The sequence below is a fragment of the Ahaetulla prasina genome, chromosome 9, assembly GCF_028640845.1.
Source record: "Ahaetulla prasina isolate Xishuangbanna chromosome 9, ASM2864084v1, whole genome shotgun sequence".
Classification (NCBI taxonomy): Eukaryota; Metazoa; Chordata; class Lepidosauria; order Squamata; family Colubridae; genus Ahaetulla; species Ahaetulla prasina.
Genome location: NC_080547.1, coordinates 21,578,813 through 21,600,404, shown reverse-complemented (window position 1 = coordinate 21,600,404; position 21,592 = coordinate 21,578,813).

The following is a 21,592-nucleotide window of genomic DNA, read 5'->3' as shown; positions in this document are numbered from 1 at the left end:
TCTGAACCATCAACCCGTCTCTCACTCACTCACACACACCTGCTAGGTTCATTAACACAATTTGTTAAGGTTTCTTTTACAGGGGAAAAAAAAAAGAGTTAAACAAGTGCAGAGTCAGGCACTGCACTTGAAAACAGTCAGGATTGGGACTGCTGCAATTCAGGGGTCTCCAATCTTGGCAACTTTAAGACATGTGGACTTCAACTCCCAGAGTTCCTTAGCCAGCAAAGCTCACTGAGGAATTCTGGGAGTTGAAGTCCACAAGTCTTAAAGTTGCCAAGGTTGGAGACATCTGCTCTATAACAAGGGTATCAAACTCAATTTTTTTTAATTGAAAAAGTTTTTACAAAAAAAAAAGCTTCCCCCCTTTTCCCCCTCCCCCCGTACCCACCCTCCCCTCCTTCAAACCCCCTTCCCCCAACTTCCCGGAACAAACACAAGGTATAGTTTAAAAATAAAACAAACATATGCTAAAAAGTTTCCCTCCTAACTCAGTTATACTCCTGCAATTCTCATCAAATCCTAATCTCCCCCATAGCAATCAGAAATAATACATCCTAATCATTCAAAGGCGGTCTGATATCTCTTAATCTGATATCTACTTTGAATATAGTCAATCCATTTTTTCCATTCATTTAAGTATCTTTCTTGCGTATTGTCTTTCAAAAAGGCTGAGATTTTTGCCATCTCAGCCAAATTAGCAACTTTCAATATCCATTCTTCTATTGTAGGTAGTTCTTTTTTCTTCCAATACTGTTCTATCAGTAATCTTGCCGCTGTTATTAGATTTAAAATCAATTTAGTCTCAGTTACTGTACAGTCCGTGATAATTCCCAGTTAAAAAAAAAAAAATTGAGGGCCAAATCAGGGCTGTGGTTGACCTCGGGGAGTGTGTGTCTGGCTGACTGTTGGGCATCGCTTACAGGGTGGGCGTGACCAGCTTGACGCCACACCCCAAACTGCTGGCATGTTTCCTCCTCACACTGAGTAGACTGGGCTGAAGCCATGCTGGCCCAATGTTTCCTCTTTGCATTGGGTAGACGGGCCTGAAGCTACACAGGCTGGCCTCTTACATTTTCCAGGACGGCCCCGCGGGCCAGATCCAATCACATTGCAGGTTGGATCCAGCCTGCGGGCCTTGTGTTTGATACCCCTGCTGTATAAAGTACCTGTGGGTAGGACAAGAAGCAACGGGTGGAAATTAATCAAGGAGAGAAGCGACTTAAAACTAAGGAGAAATTTCCTGACAGTGAGAACAATTAATAAGTAGAACAACTTGCTTCCAGAAGTTGTGAAAGCTCCAACACTGGATGTTTTTAAGCAAATGTTGGATAACCATTTGTCTGAAGTAGTGTAGGGTTTCCTGCCTAACCAGGAGGTTGGACTAGAAGATCTCCAAGATCCCTTCCAACTCTGTTGTTGTTGTTGTTGTTGTTGTTGTTGTTGTTGTTGTTGTTGTTATGGCTTCCCCTGAAGACCACCTGGCTCAGAATGCAGCAGTGCAAGCAGTAACAGCTGCCCATCACAATGCCAAGGAAATTTTTAAGATGATGTTGGATAACTGCTACATGAGCTTCATTGGCTGCCGATTGGCTTCCTACTTCAATTCAAGGTGTTAGTTATTACCTGAAAAGCCTAGCCTTGCACACGGCCTGGATATCTGAGAGACCAATTATCTCCAACTCTTTTTGCCTACCTATTGCGATCCAGTAGAGTGGGTGCGCTCAGAGGTGGGTTTCAGCAGGTTCTGACCAGTTCTGGAGAACCGGTAGTGGAAATTTTGAGTAGTTCGGAGAACCGGTAGTAAAAATTCTGACAGGCCCCACCCCCATCTATTCTCTGCCTTCCAAGTCCCAGCTGATCAGGAGGAAATGGGGAATTTGTAGTATCCTTCTCCTTTCATGCTCACCAAGCCACACCCACCAAGCCACGCCCACAGAACCAGTAGTAAAAAATATTGAAACCCACCACTGGGCACACTCCATTCCACTGCCTTAAATGTTGCCCTTTTGTGGGGTCCAGAAAGCATGTCTCCTCTGTTGCACCTATCCCCAACAGCATTTCTGCAAAAAAATAATAATAAGGATAGCATCCTCTCTCCAAGGGATTCAGTGAGCTTTGAAAATCCGGCTTTGGCCCCAGGTCTGTGGTTGATAATTGTTCAAAGGCCTCTGTTTTGTCTTGGTTTTTTTTCCATCTATTAGATTATTTTAGCCTGGGTTGCCTGTGTAATGTAATATTGTAGCTGGGTTTTTTTATGTTTTTCACACTTCTATATGGTGGCCAAAGGGGACGCAGTGGCTCAGTGGCTAAGACCCTCAGCTTGTCGATCGAAAGGTCGGCAGGTCAGTGGTTCGAATCCCTAGTGACACGTAATGGGGTGAGCTCCCATTACTTGTCCCAGCTTCTGCCAACCTAGCAGTTCGAAAGCACGTAAAAAATGCAAGTAGAAAAATAGGGACCACCTTTGGTGGGAAGGTAACAAGGTTCCGTGTACATTTGGCATTTAATCAGGCCGGTCACATGACCACGAAGATGTCTTCGGACAGCACTGTCTCTTCGGCTTTGAAATGGAGATGAACACCACCCCCTAGAGTAGGGAACAACTAGCACGTATGTTCAAAGGGAACCCTTACCTTTACCTTATATGGTGGCAAGAGTCTGCTGGAATTGGGCAGCCAATAAATTTAATTAAATAAAATATCTTCTTGGGCAGAAGAATGACATGGAATTAAGGTGGAATAGTATGGGAAAGAAAAATACTTTCCTTTATCAGAGGATCAGCTGGTAAGATTCATTCTCATGACCTTTGGCCTCTCTGTCTCCCAGGATGTCCCTTAGCAACATATCTTTCCTTGGTTTGTTCTGTGTTTTAGACAAATGAAGTCAGACATGAGTGCTTCACTCTTCTCAATGCAACGTTTCCTTTATGAAAAGTTGGGATCGTAGCTAAACAAAATTATCATCAATTAAGGCACTGGGCACCTTGTTACTTACTCCTTGACATAAAAATTAGGATTGATAGCTCCAAGGAATTATTTTTCTTTTACTTTTACTTCCTGGGTGTTAGGACTGGCGACCCAGAGAGGAGTGAGCATTTCAAATCTGGTTCTCAAGATGGGGCCATAATGGAACACATTCATTATTATGCTGGATCATATAAAACAAATTTTGATTTTGGAAGTTTTGAAGAATTGGAAGCACTTTCTCTGCAACATGCACAATATGTGACAATGTCTACTGCATATAAAGAGAATTTGTATAAAATGTTTTACAGGTGGCACTGACAAGAATTTCTAGAATGTTAAAGGACAAATCCGAAAAATGTTGGAAGCGTCATCAGATACCTGGTTCATATTACCATATGTGGTGGACATGCGTGGAACCTAAGAGATACTGGACTAAAATATACACATGGTTGGAAAAAATGATCAAAAAACACATAGACTTTAAATCAGAAGTTTTTCTATTGGGGATTATACCTGAAACATATAGCAGAGAAGTGAGATATTTGATTGTGAATGTTGTAACAGCAGCTAGGCTTGTGTTTGCTTAAAATTGGAAAAGTGAGAAATTACCTTTGCAAGATGAAATTATTCGAAAAATAATAATAAGGATAGCATCCTCTCTCCAAGGGATTCAGTGAGCTTTGAAAATCCGGCTTTGGCCCCAGGTCTGTGGTTGATAATTGTTCAAAGGCCTCTGTTTTGTCTTGGTTTTTTTTCCATCTATTAGATTATTTTAGCCTGGGTTGCCTGTGTAATGTAATATTGTAGCTGGGTTTTTTTATGTTTTTCACACTTCTATATGGTGGCCAAAGGGGACGCAGTGGCTCAGTGGCTAAGACCCTCAGCTTGTCGATCGAAAGGTCGGCAGGTCAGTGGTTCGAATCCCTAGTGACACGTAATGGGGTGAGCTCCCATTACTTGTCCCAGCTTCTGCCAACCTAGCAGTTCGAAAGCACGTAAAAAATGCAAGTAGAAAAATAGGGACCACCTTTGGTGGGAAGGTAACAAGGTTCCGTGTACATTTGGCATTTAATCAGGCCGGTCACATGACCACGAAGATGTCTTCGGACAGCACTGTCTCTTCGGCTTTGAAATGGAGATGAACACCACCCCCTAGAGTAGGGAACAACTAGCACGTATGTTCAAAGGGAACCCTTACCTTTACCTTATATGGTGGCAAGAGTCTGCTGGAATTGGGCAGCCAATAAATTTAATTAAATAAAATATCTTCTTGGGCAGAAGAATGACATGGAATTAAGGTGGAATAGTATGGGAAAGAAAAATACTTTCCTTTATCAGAGGATCAGCTGGTAAGATTCATTCTCATGACCTTTGGCCTCTGTCTCCCAGGATGTCCCTTAGCAACATATCTTTCCTTGGTTTGTTCTGTGTTTTAGACAAATGAAGTCAGACATGAGTGCTTCACTCTTCTCAATGCAACGTTTCCTTTATGAAAAGTTGGGATCAGAGCTAAACAAAATTATCATCAATTAAGGCACTGGGCACCTTGTTACTTACTCCTTGACATAAAATTAGGATTGATAGCTCCAAGGAATTATTTTTCTTTTACTTTTACTTCCTGGGTGTTAGGACTGGCGACCCAGAGAGGAGTGAGCATTTCAAATCTGGTTCTCAAGATGGGGCCATAATGGAACACATTCATTATTATGCTGGATCATATAAAACAAATTTTGATTTTGGAAGTTTTGAAGAATTGGAAGCACTTTCTCTGCAACATGCACAATATGTGACAATGTCTACTGCATATAAAGAGAATTTGTATAAAATGTTTTACAGGTGGCACTGACAAGAATTTCTAGAATGTTAAAGGACAAATCCGAAAAATGTTGGAAGCGTCATCAGATACCTGGTTCATATTACCATATGTGGTGGACATGCGTGGAACCTAAGAGATACTGGACTAAAATATACACATGGTTGGAAAAAATGATCAAAAAACACATAGACTTTAAATCAGAAGTTTTTCTATTGGGGATTATACCTGAAACATATAGCAGAGAAGTGAGATATTTGATTGTGAATGTTGTAACAGCAGCTAGGCTTGTGTTTGCTTAAAATTGGAAAAGTGAGAAATTACCTTTGCAAGATGAAATTATTCGAAAAATAATGGAATGTGCAGAAATGAGTAAATTGACATTTGAAATTAGAGAATAGGAAGATAAACAATACTATTAGATATGGGATTTATTTTATCAATGGTTAGAATGGAAGATACAATAAAAAAGATTTGAGAAAGGTTATTATAAGGGAAAATTTTGAATTAAATTGGTTTAAGATGATGGCATGAATGATGTATTAAGAAAAGATTGGCATAATGTAAGATTAGATAAATTTATGATATGTATATGTTGAAATTGCACAAAGATTTGTAATCTGCTCACCGACACACTGTATTTGGATTGAAGATGTTTTTATGTTTGTTTGTTGTAAAAATTAAAAAAAAATCTTTTCAAAAAAAATATATGTGCAGCGGTAGCATTCAGCCGGCTCGGATCGGTTCGGGTGAACTGGTAGCGGAGACGGTAGGCGGGGTAGCGATGACTACGGATGGGCCTGCCCATCCTCCCCAGCATAATGCCGTCCTATTTAGCTATGTTTTCGAGGCCGAGCACATGCGTGGAACAGTTAGTAAGAATATGTGAAACCCACCACTGAATATTTGTATTGATTGCCACTTCTACTTCGCCTTGAAAGAATATCCTGCTCAAGGATTTTGTTTGCCTGCTGAGAACATTTTGTTCAAGCATGGTGGTCTATTGTGAAGGTCATCTCACAAACCTATTATTTATCTCCCAGCAACCCAATCAGTCATCATAATTCAAACTGCATAATTGAATGTCTCTCCTTCCCGGTGACCCTGTATTGTTTTGATTAGCATGGGCCGCTGCGATACAGTCAAAATATCATCAATATTGTTCTGCTCAGCTGTAGCTCACTGGAATCAAAAAGTACAAATGCACAAATCAACAACCAAGCTACAAACGATGCATAATTAGCCAGTGAGTTTGCTTCTTTAAGGAAGACTGTGTGGGCTGGGATGATTTTTAAAGGTGACTTGACTATGGTGATACAATGAAAAATTATAATTTGTTTTGTTTATTCAATTTGAATACCTATCCATATCCATATATTTTTATCTTCAATAAAAAAAGCTCTAAGAGTTGTAAACCTAATTTTGCATAGCTTCTTTTCCAAAACCACCACACTACTAACCAGAGCATATAAAACATTTGCTAGACCAATTCTAGAATACAGCTCGCCTGTTTGGAACCCTCACCACATCTCTGACATCAATACAATTGAACGTGTCCAGAAATATTTTACAAGAAGAGTTCTCCATTCCTCTGAAAACAATAAAATACCTTATCCCACCAGACTTGAAATCCTAGGCTTAGAAAACTTGGAACTCCATCGCCTTCGACAAGACCTAAGTTTAACTCACAGAATCATCAATTGTAATGTCCTTCCTGTTAAAGACTACTTCAGCTTTAATTGCAATAATACTAGAGCAACTAATAGATTTAAACTTAATGTCAACCGCTTTAATCTAGATTGCAGAAAATATGACTTCTGTAACAGAATCATCAGTGCTTGGAATACTTTACCTGACTCTGTGGTCTCTTCTTATAATCCTAATCCTAAACTGACTTCCTGCAGCATTTCTTTTTCTGTCGTTTTGTATTTTTGTTACTGTAGCTTTCTGAAGCAAAGCCTTTTCACATTTTCATGGCCATTTTGGGTTTCAAAAGACCAGGGGCTTGCTCTGTATTTCTTCCCTCTTGTTCCTCCACTCTGTCTTCTTGCTTTTCTATTCTTAAATTTATTGGATATTTCCCATGCCACTGAAGATATAGCACTCAGCTAAAACAGATTTATACCTAACATACATTCCTAATACATACATAATCCCCACGTCCTTTATTAAGTGCCTAAAATTTAATAAATACTGTGATTTATGCATCTAGCATGGTTCTATTGCTGTTAATAGTTAACTTCTTGACCCTTGAAGCCCATCAAAATGTTCCTTCTGCCATTACTTCAATAAAGTTCCTTGTTCACATTGTCATATTTTATTTTATTTTAATTGACCCCTTTAATCCCTTTCTTCAGGGTGGAGTCTGGGAGACTGAATGGAGCTGAGCATTTCCTGGCCAGATGCCTTTCCTGACACCTATGTGGAGTTTGCAGCAGATATTTTCTCCTTGTGCCCTGACAGAGAAACAACTGCTGCTACCTAGGATTGAACCAGGAGTGAAATGCTCCCGGTTCGGACCGGATCGGGTGATCCAGTAGTGATGGGGTTGGGTAGTTCAGAAAACCGGTAGCAAAAATCCCTACCCCCCGCCCCCACCCATGCCCACCCAATTGCCCAGTCCCTACTTGGCAGCTTCCTGCTTCTTTCGGTTTCGCTCACTGTTATTTATTGTTATTGGCCACGCCCACTCAATCACCTGACCACCAAGCCATGCCCACCATTTAAGCCACGCCCACAAATTTTTTAGATTTCACCCCTGGATTGAACTCTCAACCTTCCAAGTGGGAGGCGAGCATCTTCACCTCTAGGCCACAGCACCGCTCATCAGATTAATGTTAAAGAAACATATTTCTAGACCAGGATGCCTTATGCACGGTCACTCACACCCTCGTCACTTCTCGCCTGGACTACTGCAATGCTCTCTACATGAGGCTCCCCTTGAGGTGCACCCGGAGACCTCAGTTGGTTCAGAATGCAGCCGCGCGGGTGATAGAGGGAGCCACTTGTGGCTCCCATATAACACCGATCCTGCGCAGGCTGCACTGGCTACCTGTGGTTTTCCGAGTGCACTTCAAGGTGCTGGTTACCACCTTTAAAGCGCTCCATGGCATAGGACCGGGATATCTTCGGGACCGCCTTCTGCTACCACATGCCTCCCACCGGCTGGTACGCTCCCATAGAGAGGGTCTTCTCAGGGTGCCGTCAGCCAAACAGTGTAGGCTGGCGACCCCCAGGGGGAGAGCCTTCTCTGTGGGGGCACCTACCCTCTGGAATGAGCTTCCCCCAGGACTTCGACAACTTCCTGACCTCCGGACCTTTCGCCGCGAGCTGAAGACGTATCTATTCTTCCGAGCAGGACTGGCTTAAATAGGGTTTTTTATATATGGATTTTATTGGGGTTTATTTTATATTTTGTATTGTATTTTAAATTTTAGGCCATATTGAATAAGTTTTTTAAAGAGTGTTTTTATTGTAATATATGGTATTATTTTATCTGCCTGTTCACCGCCCTGAGTCCTTCGGGAGAAGGGCGGTATAAAAATTAAATTATTATTATTATTATTATTATTATTATTATTATTATTATTATTATTATTATTATTATTATTATTATTATATTTAAACTATTATCAAGGATTGCAATGGTACGTAAGAGTGGAACAAGATAAAGAGAGAGAAGGAGAATGTTTTTCTCCTAAATCCAGAATTTCAAAATAAATTCGCCTCTCACCCTGCCTGCAAATGCTGGTGATTTTCTTAACAGTGGGATTTATAGATAGGTGGGAAAGAATTGTCAAACTTCCGTTTTACTTATTAAATTTATATCCTGCCTTCCAAATATGAGATTCTTTTACAATTAAAAAGGGATTGCAAAAGAGAAACATCCTTGCTGTTTTTCCCTCCCCACTGTGCCTATTGTTGTTACCTTTCATTAGAATAGAAGAATAGAATTTTATTGGCCAAGTGTGATTGGACACACAAGGAATTTGTCTTGGTGCATATGCTCTCAGTGTACATAAAAGAAAAGATACATTCATCAAGGTACAACATTTACAACACAATTGATGATCAATATATCAATATAAATCATAAGGATTGCCAGCAACAAGTTATAGTCATACAGTCATAAGTGGAAAGAGATTGGTGATGGGAACTATGAAACGATTAATAGTAGTGCAGATTCAGTAAATAGTCTGACAGTGTTGAGGGAATTATTTGTTTAGCAGAGTGATGGCCTTCGGGAAAAAACTGTTCTTGCGTCTAGTTGTTCTGGTGTGCAGTGCTCTATAGCGTCGTTTTGAGGGTAGGAGTTGAAACAGTTTATGTCCAGGATGCGAGGAGTCTGCAAATATTTTCACGGCCCTCTTCTTGATTCGTGCAGTATACAGGTCCTCAATGGAAGGCAAGTTGGTAGCAATTATTTTTTCTGCAGTTCTAATTATCCTCTGAAGTCTGTGTTTTTCTTGTTGGGTTGCAGAACCGAACCAGACAGTTATAGAGGTGCAAATGACAGACTCAATAATTCCTCTGTAGAATTGGATCAGCAGCTCCTTGGGCAGTTTGAGCTTACTGAGTTGGCGCAGAAAGAACATTCTTTGTTGTCCTTTTTTAATGATGTTTTTGATGTTAGCTGTCCATTTGAGATCTTGCGATATGATAGAACCCAGAAATTTGAAGGTTTCTACTGTTGATACTGTGTTGTCAAGTATTGTGAGAGGTGGAAGTATGGAAGGGTTTTTCCTAAAGTCTACCACCATTTCTACGGTTTTGAGTGTGTTCAGTTCCAGATTGTTTTGGTTGCACCACAAGGCTAGTCGTTCGACCTCTCGTCTATATGCGGATTCGTCATTGTCTCGAATGAGACCAATCACCAATCATTATCTAAGCTTTCAAGGATATTTCAATCATATCAGATATGTCAGAGAAAGGTTGTCATGAGATCATTTCCTACTAATTACTTTATTGGGGAAACATCAGCTGCTCATCCTGAATCGGCAAGCCTGTTTAATGAAGAATGAAATGGGGTGGGGGTGGGGAATGGAGATCCAGCAAAAAAAAACCAGACTTTTTTTTGCATACATTCCCATCCGTGAAACATAATAGCGTTTTATAAATATTTTATAAATTCTACCCTATGAAATACGTCTAACCATGGATGTAGGGTCTCATAAAAGAATTTTGGACGGGGAGCTTAGGAAAATATTGCAGCTTGAAACGCTTTCAACCGCAGGTTTTGCTTTCAAAACACAGTTCGGGAGTTTGGTGGGATAGCCAGCACGCCACTGTTTATACCCAGGAAAATATATAAATAATAGACAAAAGTCTTAATACGCACAACCCGTTTTTGATAATGGAAATAAAGGCTTCATCTATCAGCTTTGCTTTGCTCACTGGGGTCACTCTGTGGGATTTCCCACGCACAAATACTACCATGCCTTGCTGAGGAAAACTCAGTTGATATGGCACTGTTTTACAAGCTTCAGTAGCTAGCAATGGGGAACGAAGAATGGCGCAGCAAGAAAAAAACAGTCTAGTAATTTTTAAATGGCTAACATTTTATTTCTACATTTAGAAAGCAGAACACAAAGACATGTGTAAAATTGAAAAGGATCCATTTAGAAAAAAAAATTGATCCTCTCACTTGCTTCTCCAGATACAGTAGAACAGTAGAATGTTTCTAACCACGATCAAATTGGGTTCTGACCCAAAACTTTTTTGGGGGGTGGCTGATTTCCTCTTCTGCACCATTTTTTTTTTTTTTGTAAGTGCCAAATTTCCAAAATTAGATTCGGGTCACGACCAAATTGGTTTGCGACCAAAGTTACGGGATGAATTATGATCGTGACCAAAGGTTCTACTATATGGGCTAAGAGAAGACACAGCCAAGGACAAATAAATCGAGCGCAGTTAAGAGCTATTCTAAGATCAGATCAATTAAAATTTTACATGAAACACAAGGAAAATTATTCGTTGTCATCTCCTTATTAGCAGTTGAAGATGCAACTTTTTTTAAAATAAAAAACATGAAAGAGAATATAACTGTGTGATAGAAGAACAAGGTGCTCCAGAAATCAATTTAGTCCCTGCATAAAATCAATGTAAAGCTATTTCAGCTTGGATACCAGGTCAGCTTAGCTGCTTCTACTTTTTCCAAATGTCTACAGGTAATTTTAAATGAGTTTTTTTAGATTGCAGGTATTAAACTTGTCACTACTAGGAAGGAATCATATTTCTCTTAAAGACCAAGTGTTTAATGCAGCTTGTAAGCACTGAATAATACAAATTAATTGTCTTAGTTAACAAACATATTTTTAAATAATTATATATAAATGGGGAAAATGCATACACAAAACCAAGCAGGAAGCAAAGGAATTGGTAGAGTTTGAAATAAGAACTGAATCAATAGTAACTTTAATTGCTGTTATTCTGGGAAATAATAGTGAAAGATGTCAGGACAAGTTCTGTTTCTATCAGAAGAAAAAATCATTTTTAATTGGTGCCAATTTGTTTAATCTGAGCTGGAACTTCTCACCGTTCTTGGACTGACAAATAATTTACTGATAATTTACGGTATTTGGAACTGAATTATGAAAGACAGATTCCAACTCAGACCACCTACTCTGGTACAGTAATAAATAAATTCATAATGATCTAATAACAATGTTGAGCTCTAGGTTTCCCTTTCAAAATAAAATAGTGTTTTTGAAGCTTATCAGTGCTTCTAAGCATTCCTCTAATAAGATGGTTTTTTACCCCCTCCCTCAGATAGTTAAAAAGTTTTGGAGCAGAAAAAAAGTTCAAAGACAGATGCTAACTGTTATGTTTTCAAAGCTTCATTAGTTATAATGCTGGCCTTTTGTAATAATTAGGACTCCAAGTAATGCATTACAGTGCCTGCTATAATTTCTTATTAATTAACTGTAACGCAGAAGTGACAGCTGAGATATATATGCTAAAGAGTCTTTCTATGCAAAAAACAAGGGAAATTAAGAAACCTTTCATTCTCGTCAGTTTAAGCTCCATTCTCTCACTGGGTGAAATATTTATGCATATCCCAGATTTATTATTTTTTATAAATAATTCAAACTGATAAACATGCACAAAACCCTTCCCTCCTCCTATTTTCTGCACAAGAACAACCCTGTGAGGTAAGCTGGGCTGAGAAAGAGCAATTGACCCAAAGTCACCTAGTTGGCTTTCAGCTCTAAGGTAGAAGTAGAATTCCCAATCTCCTAGTGATTAACCCAAAGTCACTTAGCTATTTTCATGCCTAAACTCCCAGTCTCCTGGTTTCTAGCCTTACTCAGGGATGTCAAACTCAAGGCCCACAGGCCAGATCTGGCCCACTGGGTGCTTTGATCTGGCCTTCAGGGTCACCCTGAAACAGCAAAGGACCAGCTCGTGGCGCCTCTGCCAGTGAAAATGGAGCCCAGGAGGGCCGCACAGGGCCTTCCCATGCTCCATTTTCACTGGTAGAGGTTGCAGGAGGCCATCACAGCTGAAAATGGAGTTCGCAAGGGCCAAGTGTGTCAGGAAATTGTTATTTGCCTAACTAGTTGTCCAGGCAATATATAAACTAACTATGTATGTTTGTAGAAAGGCATGATATTGCTTTAAGGCTGTGCTGCATCATGCAAGCATCCTGATTGGTTGAGCTCTGTGGCCAATGTATAAAAGGACTACTAAATTATAGCTTGTTTGGGAATCTACAGGGACGCTACAGCACTGTAACCTGATGACATGCTGCAACTATATATTTGAGCTTTATGATCGTTGCTTGATCATGGGTAGTTACTGATTCTTCAAGGTACTGACTGTTGTGAATTGAACTGTGTTTTGCCAAACTGAAAGAAGACCTTGTTTGTTTGTTTTTACAAGTCTACATTGGTAAGAAGACTGACTGACTGACTTTCTATGTGTATGACCTGGAATTATTTTTGGACTATGACTTTGCCTTTTCCCTAAAAGTAAAGGAATATCAAACCCCAGTTCGTCTGCAAGTGACTGTTATTGTATACAACCAGTCTCAGTCGTTTTCATGCGTAGGATGCTCTGCTCAACAGTCCACAATCTTGGTTGTGAACCCAGATTACCCTTAACAACGTGCAGCCCTCCTGAGCTCTATTTTTGCAGGCAGAGGGTTGCAGGAGGCCGTTGCAGCCTAAAATGGAGCTCGGAAACCAGTTTACACTGGCAGAAACCAGTTTACACCACAGGTGCCCCTGATATGAGTGTCGTTGAGCTGGCCATGACAACCCTGGCTGCTCCCACACTGGCCCCCCAAGGTCAAACACAACCCTGATGGGGCCCTCAATGAAATCGAGTTTGACACCTTTGCCTTAACCATCAGACCAGACTGGCTCTCAGTAATGACCTATGTAAAAGCAGATCTAAACCAAACAGGACGAGAAAGATCTAGAATATATTTTTTCCTTCAAATAGATGATTTTTCTAGTATTCCCCATGGAATTCTGTAAAAAGTCTAGTATTACGGAAGTAATATTTCATGATTACATTTATATCTTGCTTTTCTTCTAAGGTAGCCCTGTTATTCCCTTTAGGAATCTCATAATGACCTTGGATGTTCAGCAGAGACAGTCTGAGACTGCAAAATGCCAATAGTCACCTTATAAACTTTTTGGGCTGGTAGGAAGTTGAAACCTGTTTTCAGCTCTACATTCGCCTCCCAGCAACAACAGAGCAGTACCAAATCTGTCAAACTGAATTAGAAATTTGTATACCTCAATAAAATACAGTACCCAGGATCTGCGAAAGTAGCAATACAACAACTGATCTGTACGGGTGGTCCTTGACTTATGACCATTGTGGAGCTCATTGCAGACATAGGTCATGATGGTCACCACTTCACTGTTCTGATTTTATAAACTTTTTTTGCAGTGGACGTTAAGCAACCCTGTTGTGGCCCTTCAGCTGCCGGCCCCTCCAGCAGCCAAATCAGAGGAGGAAGAGGAGGTGTGGAAGTCAAGGTCAGTAGCAAGGCAAACTGAGAGCTCTGAGGGGGAAGAGGGAATGGAACTGACAGAGAGAGAGAGAGAGGCGGAGCCTGGGCCATCCGTCAGCTCTCGGATGGACAGTCAACAGCCCCCAGGTCTGGAGGTGGCTGATGAGGAAGAGGAGGAACAGCTAGGTCCAGTGCCTGACACGTGGATGCGCAGAAGGCAGAGGAGAGGAGAGCAGTGGAAATCTATTGGCCGATCCTGGGGAAGGAAGAGCCATCGCTGCTAGCGAGGCCCCACCCTAGCTCTGGGAATAAAAGGCAGGGGGTGGAGATGAATAGATGTGGAAAACAACTATTCATCTTCCGGCCGGCTGGATTTGTTAGCCTGCGTTGAAAGAGAAACTTTTTGCCGGCGCTGCTGGTGCTCCCAATAAAGAATCTTTGAGTTCACTTCAGAGGGTTTGTCATGTTTGGGGACCTGGGTCAGAACAAACCAATTGTTCACTAGGGAGCATTTTTGCTGAAAATCAAAAGTGAATTGCTGGTTTTGACAAAAATGTTGTAAGTCAGATGACTGCAGGATGCTGCAAACCAGTGGTGATATTCAGCCAGTTCTATCCGGATTGGGCAAACCGGTAGCGGCAGCCACCTGCCCGGACATAATAATTTCCCATTTATCCATGTTTTTGATGCTCTATGCATGTGCCGAAGGCCCTGCACATGTGTGCACACTCACATTTGCAAACCAGTAGTGAAGGTAAGTGAATACCACCCCTGCTGCAAACAGTCATAAATGCGTTTAGTTACAGAGGACCTGAAATGTGAGTCATGTGACCATTGGCTGCATTGAAACATCAGAACCGGGTTATAACCTTTTCGGGAGGGTTCCATTGTAATGTCAAAACGATGAAATGTTTCAGAATTACGACAGACACAAAAACACTCGGTTCCGAATGATCCATTTATTTCTTTGAAGGGAGGTTCAAGCACAATAGCCTTTATTTAAAAAGATAATTCCTTGAAAATGTTGCACGCTTTTGAATACCGCTGAAAGATCCCTTTCCCCCCACCCTGCTACGCTGCATTTATTTATTCTGCCATAACCCGAGCAGTGTTAATTTAAAAACATGGATGTTTATGTCATTAAGTTATCAGCAAAAAAATAATAATAATAAAAATGCCCTGGGAGCTTTGTTGATGCAGAACAAGATATCAATTTCCTAAGTAAATGGATTTTAAATAAGTTATTACTTCGTAAGATGTCAACAAGTTAAAACAGAACTCGGAAAGTTGTCTCAGTAGCGAAGGGTGTCCATGTATAATTTGGACTAGACGGGCTGAGAGATAGGCGAGTGAATTCAAATCCCCATCCACTGTGTATAATTTAAGCCTATTAATCCTTCTTGTAAATTCTACATTAATCCATAATGGTGGAAGAAGGTTGAAAAACGCATGTCAGCCCACATCAGAATAAAATTTACCTCAGATTTATAACTCTGCTTATAAACCTGAATTTCATCTGAAGCTCTGAAAGAAATTCAAGGGACTTTTGATATAATTTAAGGTAGCCTCAGCTGGGTTTTAAAAAAAAAGTAAGACCTTCCTAATTGAAGATTTGGGGAAGAGGGTCTAGGGCAGGGGAAGTGACAGCAGGAGCCTTGCATTGCAGCGCTCGAAACAAGCCATTAATTGCACGCTGATGTTGGAAAACAGGAGAATAGCGCTGCTGTATCTCACACCCAAAATAGGTACCATCATCCATCTCCATCAGGCAGAAATAGGCTGCTCAACCATTAAGAGCTTAATTAGTTTCTTCAATAAATGAAAGAGGATCACACTTGGGGGGCAATTCTAAAATGAGTTTTGCATGGAAGAAAACCCATTAGATATTTGAAGGGAAAAACGCTCTTATGAACATGCTGGAAATTAAGCGTTCCTCTAAAATGCAGGTATTCCTCATTTGGAGCAGATGTGGTCCAGGCGTGTTTTTTTTCCACTGGCACACTAAGCTCCCATAAGCCCCATCAACTTTTCCACCCTTACAACTGGGTGATGAGTTACGGCAATATGCATCAAGGCCGCAGGGAACGATTTTTCAAGTACAGTGCTTAGATCTTTAAGCGGAATGTGGGCAGCCAATTGCTGGGGGACACTTAAATTTGGATTTCTGCCCTGATCAGGGACATAGAGTCTGTGACCGAAGTGACTCCCTTCCAGCTGAATGGCTCTATGACTCCAAGTTATCTACTTCTGCAGGGAAACAATAGGCTGGTCTAGGGCAATTGAAGAAGACAGCCATCCAACGATAAACAAACATGAGTAGGTACTGATATGTGTCTTATATGTGCTGTCCAAAGTTCAACTTCAGACGTTACAGGTAGTCTTCTACTTACAACAGTTCATTTAGTGTCCATTTGAAGTTACAACAGCACTGAAAAATGGCCGTTTTTCACAGTTAACCACCGTTTGCAGCATCCCCAAGATCATGCGATCAAAATTCAAACGCTTGGCAACTGGCTCATATTTATGACGGTTACAGTGTCCTGGAGTCACGTGATCACCTTTTGCAACCTTCTGATAAATAGTCAATGGGGAAGCCAAGATTCACCTAACAACCACGTTGCTAACTTAACAGCTGTGGTCATTCACCTAACAATTGTAGCAAGAACGGTGGTAAAAATGTAGCAAAATTCACTTAACAACTGTCTTGCTTTTAGCAACATAAATGTTGGGTTCATTTGTGGTCGTAAGTCAAGGACTACCTGTACTGAATATCCAGATGGCCAAATATCTCCTTCTGCAACAATCATTCTAGACCAGGATAGTCACTTCTGACATCCAGGCAGCATGTAGAGTGTCAAAGGTTGGGGGAGTTCTTGCTTAAAAAGAGAAGAAAATTTTAAGCATCTCTACCTATAGCTTATAAGCAGGAATGAACCAAAATTAAAACAGACAAATATATATGTATATGTAAAGATTGACACACACATACACACATACACGTGTGTGTGTGTGTGTGTGTGTGTGTGTGCGCGTGCATTTATTGTCAAGCATGTATAAGATAACAGTATAAGTATAAACATGGTTATGAATACATGAAATGGATACGAATAACTACTTGGGACAGTAGGCCAGGGATGGTAGGCACATTGGTGAACTTATGCATGCACCTTACAGACCTCTTAGGAATGGGATGTGGTCAACAGTAGACAGTTTAAGGTTAAAGTTTTGGAGGTTTGGGGAAGAAACCATAGAGTCAGGTAGTGCATTCCAGGCATTGGCCACTCTGTTACTGAAGTTGTATTTTCTGCAGTTGAGTTTGGAGTGGTTTACCTTGAGTTTGTATCTATCATTTGCTCATGTATTGTTGCTGTTGAAGTTGAAGTAATCATCGACAGGTAGGACATTGTAGCAAATAATTTTATGTACTACGCTTAGGTCAGACTGAAGGCAGCGTAGTTCTAAGTTGTCTAAGCCCAAAATTTCAAGGCCACCAGCATAAGGTATTCTGTTGTGAGCAGGAGTGGAGGACTCTTCTCGTGAAATATCTCTGGACTCGCTCAATCGTCCGATATGCAATGTGGGTTCCAGACAGATGAGCTGTATTTGAGAACTGTAGCAAAAGTTTTGTATGCTCTAATTAGCAGTACAATATTACCAGAGAAGAAGCTACGTAAGATTATCTATGCAAGATACTCTTGTGTATTTCTTGGTATTGGGACACATGTGGTTGATTTTAACCATTTCTAACATGATCCACATTCTCCTTTCCCAACACTGTATGAGAGGTGGGTGATTATTATTATTTTTTTTTGGGGGGGGGGAAACTTGATTTAAATTAAAATAAATTTAAAGGAGAGGGAATGCCTTTTGTAAGGTCTGCTGAGTTAATGGATTCATAATGACTTCCAAAGCTTCACTTGGGGAAGAAATACTGTTCGTTCCATAATTGCATATAAATATACTCTCTCATAATCTAGGACAGCATGGCAAAAGGAAATCTACTAGCTTAATTATGAGCCTTTTTATTAGCCGAAACCCTGCTGTTTTAAAAAAAAATATGGGGAGAGGGGTAATCTTGTACTGTTTTCATCCAACAGAAGAAAGTGAATTGAAGTGGAGGAGAGGATGAGCATCTTAATATTAAATAAATTGTGAAAGACGCAATCAAATTATTTCTTTATATAGTTAGCCTTGGCTTCTGGCTTTCCATGAGAGCTGTAGGGCTAATAATTTCAAATAAATCTGGGAGGGGGAAAAAAAAGGGTTTCCAAAAATATAAGAAGACATAGAATTACACAGCGTAAGACTATATGGAAGATTCTCCCTGCATGTTTTATTGGATTTGCATGTAAGAAACAGGAGGGAGTCAATTGCACTAAATGCTATTTGGCAATAGGGAGTCACCTCATTTTGAAAAACAATGGCTAAGTTCAGTGGTGGGATTCAAATAATTTAACAACCAGTTCTCTGCCCTAATGACCAGCTGGGTAGGCGTGGCTCGGTAGTCATGTGACCGTGTGGGCGTAGCCAACTCAACGTCACTCACGTTGATGAGCGCTTTGCCTTAGCTGTTACAATGTAACAAGGCTTAACCAGAGAAGCAGTTTCTGTAAGCAGGGCAATAAAGATTAGGCTAGAAACACCACCAGAATGTTTCCTTCCTGCCTTCTTTACAGGATTAGCTCTATAAAGTGGAAAAAACAAAAACAAAATAAGATTTCTTCCAACAAACCGGTTCTCCGAACTGCTTAGAAAGTCAACAACCGGTTCTCCTGAATAGGTGCGAACTGGCTGAATCCCACCACTGGCTATGTTTATGCTGGGTAGAACTATCAATGGGTCACAGGAAAAGGAGCTGCTAAAAAAGGGGAGATTGGAAGGACTAAGAGGCAGTGGTGAAATGCAAATTTTTTTCCTACTGGTTCTGTGGGCACGGCTGTCAGGCCTGGAAACCATACTAGACTTTAGGTTTCCAGACGCTGCCACATTTTTCCCCTGAGGGGAAGAAGGGGGGCTGAGGGGTATGGTAACATTCTTCAAGCGGTCAAGGTCGGATGGTGTTCACATCTGCAAGAAGAGTGGCGAGAAGATATTCGAATGAACTGGGAGAACGTGGGACCATGTGACCATCAAAGGGGTCAGGGGGGTGGGACTCTTGGGGTTTGTATAACTGGGAAAAGAATCCGGAAGTTCAGTTTTGGAATTTCACTCATCGTGTGCCAGTTTCCTCATGCTAGTAAAGAACTCTTAAAGACAATGGCTTCTGAGTTTTCTTTATGCAGAAGAGGTTTTTCTGGAACCTTGACATTGGCTTGGTGGGCATGGCTTGGTGGGGGGTAATGTGACTGGGTGGGCGGGGCCAACTTTCTCTTTTTTTAAAACTTTCTAAAGCATTTTTTACTACCTATTTGCCCAAACTGGTAGTAAAAAAATGCTTTTAAAAAGTTAAAAAATGGTTCCGATGATCGCGTGGCACAGACTGGTAGTTTTTAATCATGAATCGGTAGCATTTCACCCCTGCTAGGAGGTGATCTCTTTGAGCCAATAGGAGGGCTGCATCTTAGCAACTGGTAGCAAAAATTCCTGGGCCCTCCCCCATGCTCAGCTGAGCCGCGCGATCATCAGAGGGTTTTTTTTTTTACTTTTCAAAGCATTTTTTCTTCGGCTGAAAAAAAGCTTTTAAAAGTAAAAAAAAAGCTTCTGATGATCGCGCGGCTCAGCTAGAATTGTCAGAGCCTTTTAAAAGCATTTTTTCTACAACCTCTTCAGCCAAAGAGGTGGTTAAAAAATGCTGTTAAAAGGCTCTGGTGATCCCAGCTGAGTTCTTTGATCGTCAGAGGCTTTTCTTTTCTTTTAAAGGCAAAAAAATGCTTTTAAAAGAAAACAAAAGCCTCTGACGATCAGGCAACTCAGCTGGGATCCTCAGAGCCTTTTAAAAGCATTTTGTGCAACCTCTTCGGCTGAAGAGGTGGTAGAAAAAATGCTTTTAAAAGTAAAAAAAAAAAAGTTGTCCATACCCACCCAGTCACATTATCCCCCCCCATCAAGCCACACCCACAGAACTGGTAGTAACAAATTTTACATTTCACTACTGGGGAAAACCCAAATCTGAAAGTTCCAGGTTTTCCCTACCCAGAAGAAAATCAAAGACCCATCCCCTGCACCCACAAGTCCATCACATGGTCCAATCAATTCATCGTCCCAACTGGATGGGAGTGACAATCCCCAATCACTCCCATCCAGGTGCAGTTCGAACGTCCTTGACTCCCTGAGAAAAGAATGTTGCTTTGGCTATATATCTCCACCAACTTCTTGCAGTCCCGCCTCCCGTCTTCCCAGGGTAGTAATTGTGGCAGCTCTGAAGCTCCAAAGAAAATGGGATGACAGAAGAGCTGCAACCAAGACAACAATCGGAATAAAGACAACAATCGGAATAAAGGAATTTGAGTCCAAAGGGGAAATGATATTTGGAAAAAAAAATCTTGGACTAGATGCTCTCTACTTCTCATGAAGAAAAATAGAAGGAGTGAAGAAGAAAGTTAAGCTTACATGAATCTGTTATAAAACTGATTTGGGGTTTTTAATCTAGAGTATATTTTGATGGGCTAGCATCTGCAAGAAAACCAGTAAATGTGTGTAAGCAATACTGAAAGTAAAAATACGTAATCAGGTAAACAAAGTTAACAATAGCTACAGTAATTACTTTAAGGTTTGCTGCTGCATATACCTGCACAGAGTTGTCCTTGAAATCAACAGAACTGAGCTTTATTCAAAGAAAATGTGACGTGGCATGGTAAATGTGGCAAGCTGGAATAAGTACTCAGAATGAATCATTTCTACAATCATATGCTTACTTATTCAAATATAGATTTATGCCTTTCATTACGTCTGTTTTGTAGCTTTAAAAATGGAATTCCCTTTTCTGCACAAATGTCCATGACTGAATTTATATTTTGGGAGAAGATGGTCGGTTCAAGTCATTTCCTTGCCTCTCTTCCTTCCACAGTAGAATACGTTTTATGAACGTATTATTAATATTATTAAAATATTGGTTAAAATTTCAGACCACCCATACGTCAAAGAGGCTCTGTTGAACTTCAAGGAATGCTCCTGTAATATCTACCATCATAAAATATGTTCACGTCTTCCTTTTGTGCTACCTTGGGTTTTTTTACGAGTTATAAAAAGTCTTTCTGTATTTGGGATATGTTTCCATCTCAATACTCTATATAAGAAACTAGGTATCTTTGGCGCTCTTGAGGCAGTGAACTCCACAACAACCCTGTGAGGTGAATTAGACTGAGAGAGAATAACAGACTCAAAGTCACCCAGCTGGCTTTCATACCTAAGGGACTAGAACTCACAGTCTCCTAATCATTGGCCCAAAGTCACCCAACTGACTTTCATGGCTAAGGTGGGACTAGAACTCACAGTCTCCTGGCCATTGGCCCAAAGTCACTCCCCAGACTTTCATGCCTAAGGCGGGACTCGAGCTCTCAGCCTCCTGGTGATTGGCCCAAAGTCACCCAGCCAGCTTTCATGCCTAAGGTGGCACTAGAACTCACCATCTCCTGGTTTCTAGCTCAGTGCCTTTACCACTAAACCAAAGTACTGTAGCTCCCATCTTTTCTTAGCACTTCAACTTTTGCTTGGTTGAGATTTCTTCCCAACCCTTTCTTTTCTTTTCTTTTCTTGATTTTTTTTTCGGGGGGGAGGGACAGAATATAGCAGACACCTCATTTTGATCCACTTTGAGATTTGTTTGGTTTTTTTAAAAGGTTTAGACATTCTTTTAAGAAAGCTGACAGCTCTTGTATTTAAGTAAAAATGGAGGTTATTTATATA